This window comes from Schistocerca piceifrons, chromosome 3 (assembly GCF_021461385.2).
Source record: "Schistocerca piceifrons isolate TAMUIC-IGC-003096 chromosome 3, iqSchPice1.1, whole genome shotgun sequence".
NCBI classification, from domain to species: Eukaryota; Metazoa; Arthropoda; class Insecta; order Orthoptera; family Acrididae; genus Schistocerca; species Schistocerca piceifrons.
Genome location: NC_060140.1, coordinates 773,055,248 through 773,063,527, shown reverse-complemented (window position 1 = coordinate 773,063,527; position 8,280 = coordinate 773,055,248). Strand labels below are relative to the sequence as shown.

General features: G+C 43.1%; 1 pseudogene; it reads left to right on the top strand.

The window, feature by feature from the left end:
- Positions 1 to 7,790: 7,790 nt before the first annotated feature.
- Positions 7,791 to 7,907, top strand: LOC124790198 (annotated as a pseudogene).
- The last annotated feature ends 373 nt before the right edge of the window (positions 7,908 to 8,280 follow it).

The following is an 8,280-nucleotide window of genomic DNA, read 5'->3' as shown; positions in this document are numbered from 1 at the left end:
CAGAAATGACTTCCTGACACTTAAATCAATACTGGATGTTAACAAATTTCTCTTCTTCAGAAACGCTTTCCTCGCCATTGCCAGCCTACATTTTATATCCTCTCTACTTCGACCATCATCAGTTATTTTGCTCCCCAAATAGCAAAACTCCTTTACTACTTTAAGTGCCTCATTTCCTAATCTAATTCCCTCAGCATCACCCGACTTAATTAGACTACATTCCATTATCCTTGTTTTGCTTTTGTTGATGTTCATCTTATATCCTCCTTTCAAGACACTGTCCATTCCATTCAACTGCTCTTCCAAGTCCTTTGCTGTCTCTGACAGAATTACAATGTCATCGGCGAACCTCAAAGTTTTTATTTCTTCTCCATGAATTTTAATACCCACTCCGAATTTTTCTTTTGTTTCCTTTACTGCTTGCTCAACATACAGATTGAACAACATCGGGGACAGGCTACAACCCTGTCTTACTCCCTTCCCAACCACTGCTTCCCTTTCATGTCCCTCGACTCTTATAACTGCCATCTGGTTTCTGTACAAATTGTAAATAGCCTTTCGCTCCTTGTATTTTACCTCTGCCACCTTTAGAATTTGAAAGAGAGTATTCCAGTCAACATTGTCAAAAGCTTTCTCTAAGTCTACAAATGCTAGAAACGTAGGTTTGCCTTTCCTTAATCTTTCTTCTAAGATAAGTCGTAAGGTCAGTATTGCCTCACGTGTTCCAGTATTTCTACGGAATCCAAACTGATCTTCCCCGAGGTTGGCTTCTACTAGTTTTTCCATTCGTCTGTAAAGAATTCGTGTTAGTATTTTGCAGCTGTGACTTACTAAGCTGATAGTTCGGTAATTTTCACATCTGTCAACACCTGCTTTCTTTGGGATTGGAATTATTATATTCTTCTTGAAGTCTGAGGGTATTTCGCCTGTTTCATACATCTTGCTCACCAGATGGTAGAGTTTTGTCAGGACTGGCTCTCCCACGGCCGTCAGTAGTTCCAATGGAATATTGTCTACTCCGGGGGCCTTGTTTCGACTCAGGTCTTTCAGTGCTCTGTCAAACTCTTCACGCAGTATCGTATCTCCCATTTCATCTTCATCTACATCCTTTTCCATTTCCATAATATTGTCCTCAAGTACATCGCCCTTGTATAGACCCTCTATATACTCCTTCCACCTTTCTGCTTTCCCTTCTTTGCTTAGAACTGGGTTTCCATCTGAGCTCCTGATATTCATACAAGTCGTTCTCTTATCTCCAAAGGTCTCTTTAATTTTCCTGTAGGCGGTATCTATCTTACCCCTAGTGAGATAGGCCTCTACATCCTTACATTTGTCCTCTAGCCATCCCTGCTTAGCCATTTTGCACTTCCTGTCGATATCATTTTTGAGACGTTTGTATTCCTTTTTGCCTGTTTCACTTACTGCATTTATATATTTTCTCCTTTCATCAATTAAATTCAATATTTCTTCTGTTACCCAAGGATTTCTACTAGCCCTCGTCTTTTTACCTACTTGATCCTCTGCTGCCTTCACTACTTCATCCCTCAAAGCTACCCATTCTTCTTCTACTGTATTTATTTCCCCCATTCCTGTCAATTGCTCCCTTATGCTCTCCCTGAATCTCTGTACAACCCCTGGTTCTTTTAGTTTATCCAGGTCCCATCTCCTTAAATTCCCACCTTTTTGCAGTTTCTTCAGTTTTAATCTACAGGTCATAACCAATAGATTGTGATCAGAGTCCACATCTGCCCCTGGAAATCTCTTACAATTTAAAACCTGGTTCCTAAATCTCTGTCTTACCATTATATAATCTATCTGAAACCTTTTAGTATCTCCAGGGTTCTTCCATGTATACAACCTTCTTTCATGATTCTTAAGTGTTAGTTATGATTATGTTGTGCTCTGTGCAAAATTCTACCAGGCGGCTTCCTCTTTCATTTCTGTCCCCCCATCCATATTCACCTACTATGTTTCCTTCTCTCCCTTTTCCTACACTCGAATTCCAGTCACCCATGACTATTAAATTTTCGTCTCCCTTCACTACCTGAATAATTTCTTTTATTTCATCATACATTTCTTCAATTTCTTCGTCATCTGCAGAGCTAGTTGGCATATAAACTTGTACTACTGTAGTAGGTGTGGGCTTCGTATCTATCTTGGCCACAATAATGCGTTCACTATGCTGTTTGTAGTACCTTACCATCATTCCTATTTTCCTATTCATTATTAAACCTACTCCTGCATTACCCCTATTTGATTTTGTGTTTATAACCCTGTAGTCACCTGACCAGAAGTCTTGTTCCTCCTGCCACCAAACTTCACTAATTCCCACTATATCTAACTTCAACCTATCCATTTCCCTTTTTAAATTTTCTAACCTACCTGCCCGATTAAGGGATCTGACATTCCACGCTCCGATCCGTAGAACGCCAGTTTTCTTTCTCCTGATAACGACATCCTCTTGAGTAGTCCCCGCCCGGAGATCCGAATGGGGGACTATTTTACCTCCGGAATATTTTACCCAAGAGGACGCCATCATCATGTAATCATACAGTAAAGCTGCATGCCCTCGGGAAAAATTACGGCCGTAGTTTCCCCTTGCTTTCAGCCGTTCGCAGTACCAGCACAGCAAGGCCGTTTTGGTTATTGTTACAAGGCCAGATCAGTCAATCATCCAGACTGTTGCCCTTGCAACTACTGAAAAGGCTGCTGCCCCTCTTCAGGAACCACACGTTTGTCTGGCCTCTCAACAGATACCCCTCCGTTGTGGTTGCACCTACGGTACGGCTATCTGTATCGCTGAGGCACGCAAGCCTCCCCACCAACGGCAAGGTCCATGGTTCATGGGGGGGGGGGGGGCAACACAGTTATTACTGGGGATATCCGCACTCGCGCAGACCTGTTATTATAAGTAGTGCTGTTTTCAAGTGAAAGCTGTGTGAGGATTATTATTAGCGCACAGATAAAAAAAATTAAAATAGGCAGCGTCTATAGTTTGCATGTTATGCTCGTTCTCATCTAATCTCCTCCCTTCATTCCAGTATAAACGCTTGTTCACAAGTATAAGCGAATGGCAGTGAACATTGGCGAATTATCTATGAATACTCGTTTGCAGCAGTGTAAACAAGGTTTTACACTCGTTCACTTCGTTCGCTGTAGTATATACCAGGATTTAGAGGGACCGATGATCTAGCAGTTAGATGACGACTATTATTCATTTATTTCACTGTTGCGATTTCATCTCTAGAGCCATTTTCAAGTACCAAGGGAAAGGTCTTGTAAGGCAATGCTTCTTAAATTGTTTACCAAATGTTACCACACTATGCTTTGTATTTTGTTATCCATATGTTAGATTGGTTTCAGTTTTCACATTGCACACAAAAATGCCTCTACACCCAAAATTACGATAGTGAAGTGAATAAACAGTTTTAAAAAGTCCAAATCGCAGCAAAGATTTCATTTAAAAATTATATGATATGATTCTTGTACAGGAAGGGCTGCCACATTATATCGAATATAACATCGACAAAATTTAAATAGGATCGAATGCTTATGGGTCTTTATTAATTCTTACTCGTAACTAATTTATTGATTTACCTGAATTTAAAATCCACTCGCGTAACCTTTCTTTATCTTTGACGGGAAATCTGAACATTTTTAGTTCAGGATTTGTTCGTCTACTCCTTCCACAGTTGATATACTCGCAGGTCCTCGGTATGACGACTCGATCCTCTACCACCGGTATGGCAGAAACAGCTGTACTTCACAAACGCCAAATAGTGTAAAGCTGCACGCGTTCGGCCGATGTTGCCACATATTTCACAGAACGGAGTGCCATCTTGTGGTTGATTCCAGAAGTAAGGGTGTGACGCTGTTGCCGCCTGGTGGCCGTTCCCTGACAAGGGATACCTGCTAGACCAAGCGATCGGGCAATCTGTTTCTTACGTGATCTGGGACAGAATTATTAAATCAGGTTTCAGTTGCTCCAGGGAAAATCATCCGTCTATGGCCAATACAGACAGCAAAATACTAGCTGGATCTGAACATCTTCCTCCAGGCAACTAGTGGAGCTACATAAGCTGGGCTACTTAGATGCAGGCCGATCCCCAATGAACTCAATACTAAATTAACAACTGTCATGCAATGGATTTAATGATATCAAAGTGGTGGACCTGATAACTGAGTCATAGGTGTTGGCCTTCACAAAATCAGTAAAAGTATACAGCCTGGAAAAGGGAGGCAGTCACTACTAGATTAAAATCTTGGCCCAACTGTACTGAAATTTTATCCGGGCATATTCAGTGTGCATATATCAATCACTGACATTAACATAAGATTTAATTCAGCATACGATAAAAGAAACATGTAATGAGAATGGGGTACCGAGATACATTGGCATTCTTAGAGAGAGAAATGGGAATCAAAAGCGCTCAACATTCTAGAACATTAGTTGTATGAAACATAGCCATGGTAGACATGCAGTGTATGTGAGATCGTGCCAAAATGAAGTGAAAACAATATTCAACTGCTCTTACTTGCTCAGTCTTAGGTGAGCCTTCATGAATTCATTTAAGCATCAGAAAACTGTTAACTTCGCTCCTGCCTTACCAGGCGATGCCACTCGATATTCTCACCATAATTGTTGTATCGAAATGTAAACTGCAGATAGTGCAGATGGCTGGCACTAGAATTTGCCAGACAGCCCTCAGGCCGCCTTTCAAAGTTAGAGGTCTGCTTGCTGTTGAATTGCACCCTTCCATGTCCCCAGGAGACAGATCTGCTCTAAGTTTGTATTCGAAGTTTATTGCTCATAGCCAGAAACCGAAGAGTATATACTGCGTGAGGCCTGAGAAGGAAGTTTCTAAAAACAGTGTCTCCTGTCCCTGTCCTGTGCTGAGTCCACGCCAGAAATATCATTCACCACAGAAAAGGTTGTTCACAAACTAGCTAATGACGTAATTGCTAAGTTCCTGTTACTGTCCCTACCAGAGAACCGTCTAAAAAGCGTTCTACAATCAGCTGACTTTCCGCCTACATTGTTTCGAGGACATTCTAGGCCGCGAACCTATCCAATGTGCGGTCTTTCCACGCTCAAATTTCGGAAAGATAGCTCCATACCTCCCACTCTCCATAGTATTTTTAAGAGTCCCCAGTAAACTCAGTTCTGCAGATTGTCGAAGAATCCCTCATCCCACCAGGACTTGGCATCAGGTGGGCGCGGTATGCTTTCACCCGGTGATGAAAAAGCACAGGGAGCAAAGCTCAGTATCTTAGCTTCCTTTCCGTCCAGCATGGAGGGAAGAATCTGTTCAAATGGTTCCTTCACCGAAAATGCCTACCGAGATTCACCAGGCTGTGCACAATGCCAACTGCAGAGCACTTCGAAGTAAGTAGGTCTAGTTGTAAACGTGACCATTTATATGCTACAAGTGAGTCTCCTCGTTTCGCCGTTTTAACATTTTAGGTGGACTCGTGCATTCTGCGTAGTACTCCTACAACTCATGGGGGAGGGGGGTGGGCCGAGAGAACGCAGAACAGAGAGATATTGGTCAGCATCTTAGCTGGATCGCATGGGTAGAACTATTACCTCTCACCCTGTCTGCAGGGGCTCACAAGCCTATCAGTGCCCTAGGGAGTCTCACAGTGGTAATCGCGTCCCGTTGTCCCCGATGTGGCTAAATGTTAGCTTTCCAGATCTCAGCTCAGAAACAACAGCAAACATTACACATGCACAGATTCCCAGTCGGAATAAAGAAGGTTAATAAATTGACAAGATAGCTTTCCCTGATAGTCACTGATATAAAATATTTACATCAAGAAACCAGTAATACACAAATAAATTATCGTATGTTTATGTCTTTAGCCACTTACTGTTCATCTATAACTGAGGTTGTCCGACTAATTTCCTCATGACAGCAGCTACCCCACTTTGATTGACACTTTCATTGACACTCAGCTCCCCATTTGCCATCTGAACACTATCACCAGAACTAGAGCTTTTCCCACGGAATATGCAGGAACAGCAACACTGGGAGGAAGGAGATTATGAAGGACCATGGCTTACTCTTCCACAAGGAATACATACGTGAAATGAATAGACTGTTCAAAATAAGTAGGTATTACAAGATGGAGTCCAACTGTTAACCAAATGTTTATGCTCTGGAACTTCTCCAATTGTGTGTCACACATTTTGGCCTTGGAGAGATAATGTAATGTCTTGTATAATGTGAGACTGCAAATGATTAGTTCAAATTCCTCCCCATACCTCTACATTTAGTTTTTCCATGGTTTGCTCCATTTCCTACTTTCTACATCTACATCTACATATATACTCCGCTAGCCACCAAGCGGTGTGTGGCGGAGGGCACAATTCGGGACTCGGCCCGACATATCGAAACCAATGTAGGTCCACAGCGACGAAATGTCCGGGAAGACCGAAAAATAAGTTAGAGAAAGCGGATGCGAGGGCTGCGTCCGAGCAGGGCAGACCTTCACAATGGGTATTTAAGGGCATCCATGAGCAGCAAGAAGCAGAGTCGTCGCAGAAGTCGAAGAGGGCACAAGCAGCGCCCAAGGCCCGGCAGCATCGAGAGGGTAGCAGCCGCTACTCATGAGTTTATAGTAACTGCAACTACGAGAAGACGGTGATGCTCTGGTGGAATCAACTACAACTGTCAGTTAAGTAGAAGTTTTACCGTGGAATAGTTTTGAACAGGGACAGTTTGTCTCTGTCTCAAGTAGCCTCTACAGCTAGTTTCAGCAATAGAAGGAACAAGCCACTGGCTGGTGCTTGTCTCCTGTGGATAGTATAAGGGTCCTTTATTTAAACGAAGAGTAAAGTGGAGATTCTGGCTGAATCTATAGAAGTATACAGAGTAAGGGGAAGGGTTTGACACCTCACATGTTCTTTGTGATATTAATTTAATAAAGTACGTTAAAGGAGAAATCTCACCTTACTGTTTTCAGTGCTGCCAATTCACCCTTTGTACCCGCTACCTATTGGAAGTATTGTCTAAGGTATCTACACCTCCTACACGCCCTTAGACAGTCCAGGAGAGTCTACTCCCTCTCACCTACGTAATAAAGACTAGTTAAAGGGAACCACAAACCCATAATTGTCGTCAACGTCCCGACTGCGCCACGCAGGCTCGACCAATTCTATATTGGTATCCCGGACCTGTGGCGGGACGCGACAGTATTACCCGCCCCCACCCCTCTGTTCCACTCACGGATCGCGCAAGGGAAAAACAACTGTCTGAACGTCTCAGTACGAGCTCTTATTTCCCTTATCTTTGAATGATGATCATTACGCGATTTTAAAGTTGGTGGTAATAATATATGCTCTACATCCTCGGCGAAAATTAGATTTCGGAATTTAGTGAGCAGCCCCTTCTGTTTAGCGCGTCGTCTATCTGCAAGTGTGTCCCACTTCAAACTTTCAATGAGATTTGTAACGCTCTCACGATGGCTAAATGTACCAGTCACGAATCTTGCCGCTCTTCTTTGGACCTTGTCAATCTCTTGAATCAGATCCAACTGGTAAGAGTCCCATACAGACGAACGATATTCTAAGACTGGACGAACTAACGTATTGTAAACTATTTCCTTTGTTGAATGACCGCATCGCTTCAGGATTCTACCAATAAACCACAATCTAGAGTTCGCCTTACCCGTTACTTGTGTAATCTGATCATTCCATTTGAGATCATTTCGAATAGTCACACCCAGATACTTGACTGATCTTACCGCTTCCAAAGACTGATCATTTATTTTGTACTCATACATTAATGGGCAACGGCCTTGCCGCAGTGGATACGCCGGTTCCCGTGAGATCACCGAAGTTAAGCGCTGTCGGGCGTGGCCGGCACTTGGATGGGTGACCATCCAGCCGCCATGTGCTGTTGCCATTTTTCGGGGTGCACTCAGCCTCGTTGTGCCAATTGAGGAGCTACTAGACCGAATAGTAGGGGCTCCGGTCAAAGAAAACTATCGTAACGACCGGGAGAGCGGTGTGCTGACCACACGTCCCTCCTATCCGCATCCTTATCTGAGGATGACACGGCGGTCGGATGGTCCCGATGGACCACTTGTGGCCTCAAGACGGAGTGCATACATTAATGGGGATTTTCGCCTTGTTATACGCAGTAGGTTACATTTACTAATATTGAGAGATAACTGCCAGTCATTACACCACGCATTTATTTTCTGCAAATCCTTTACACTAAAACTGGGAACGACACTGTAATGGATGAAGTGAAAGAGTTCGCATGTCTAGGATGC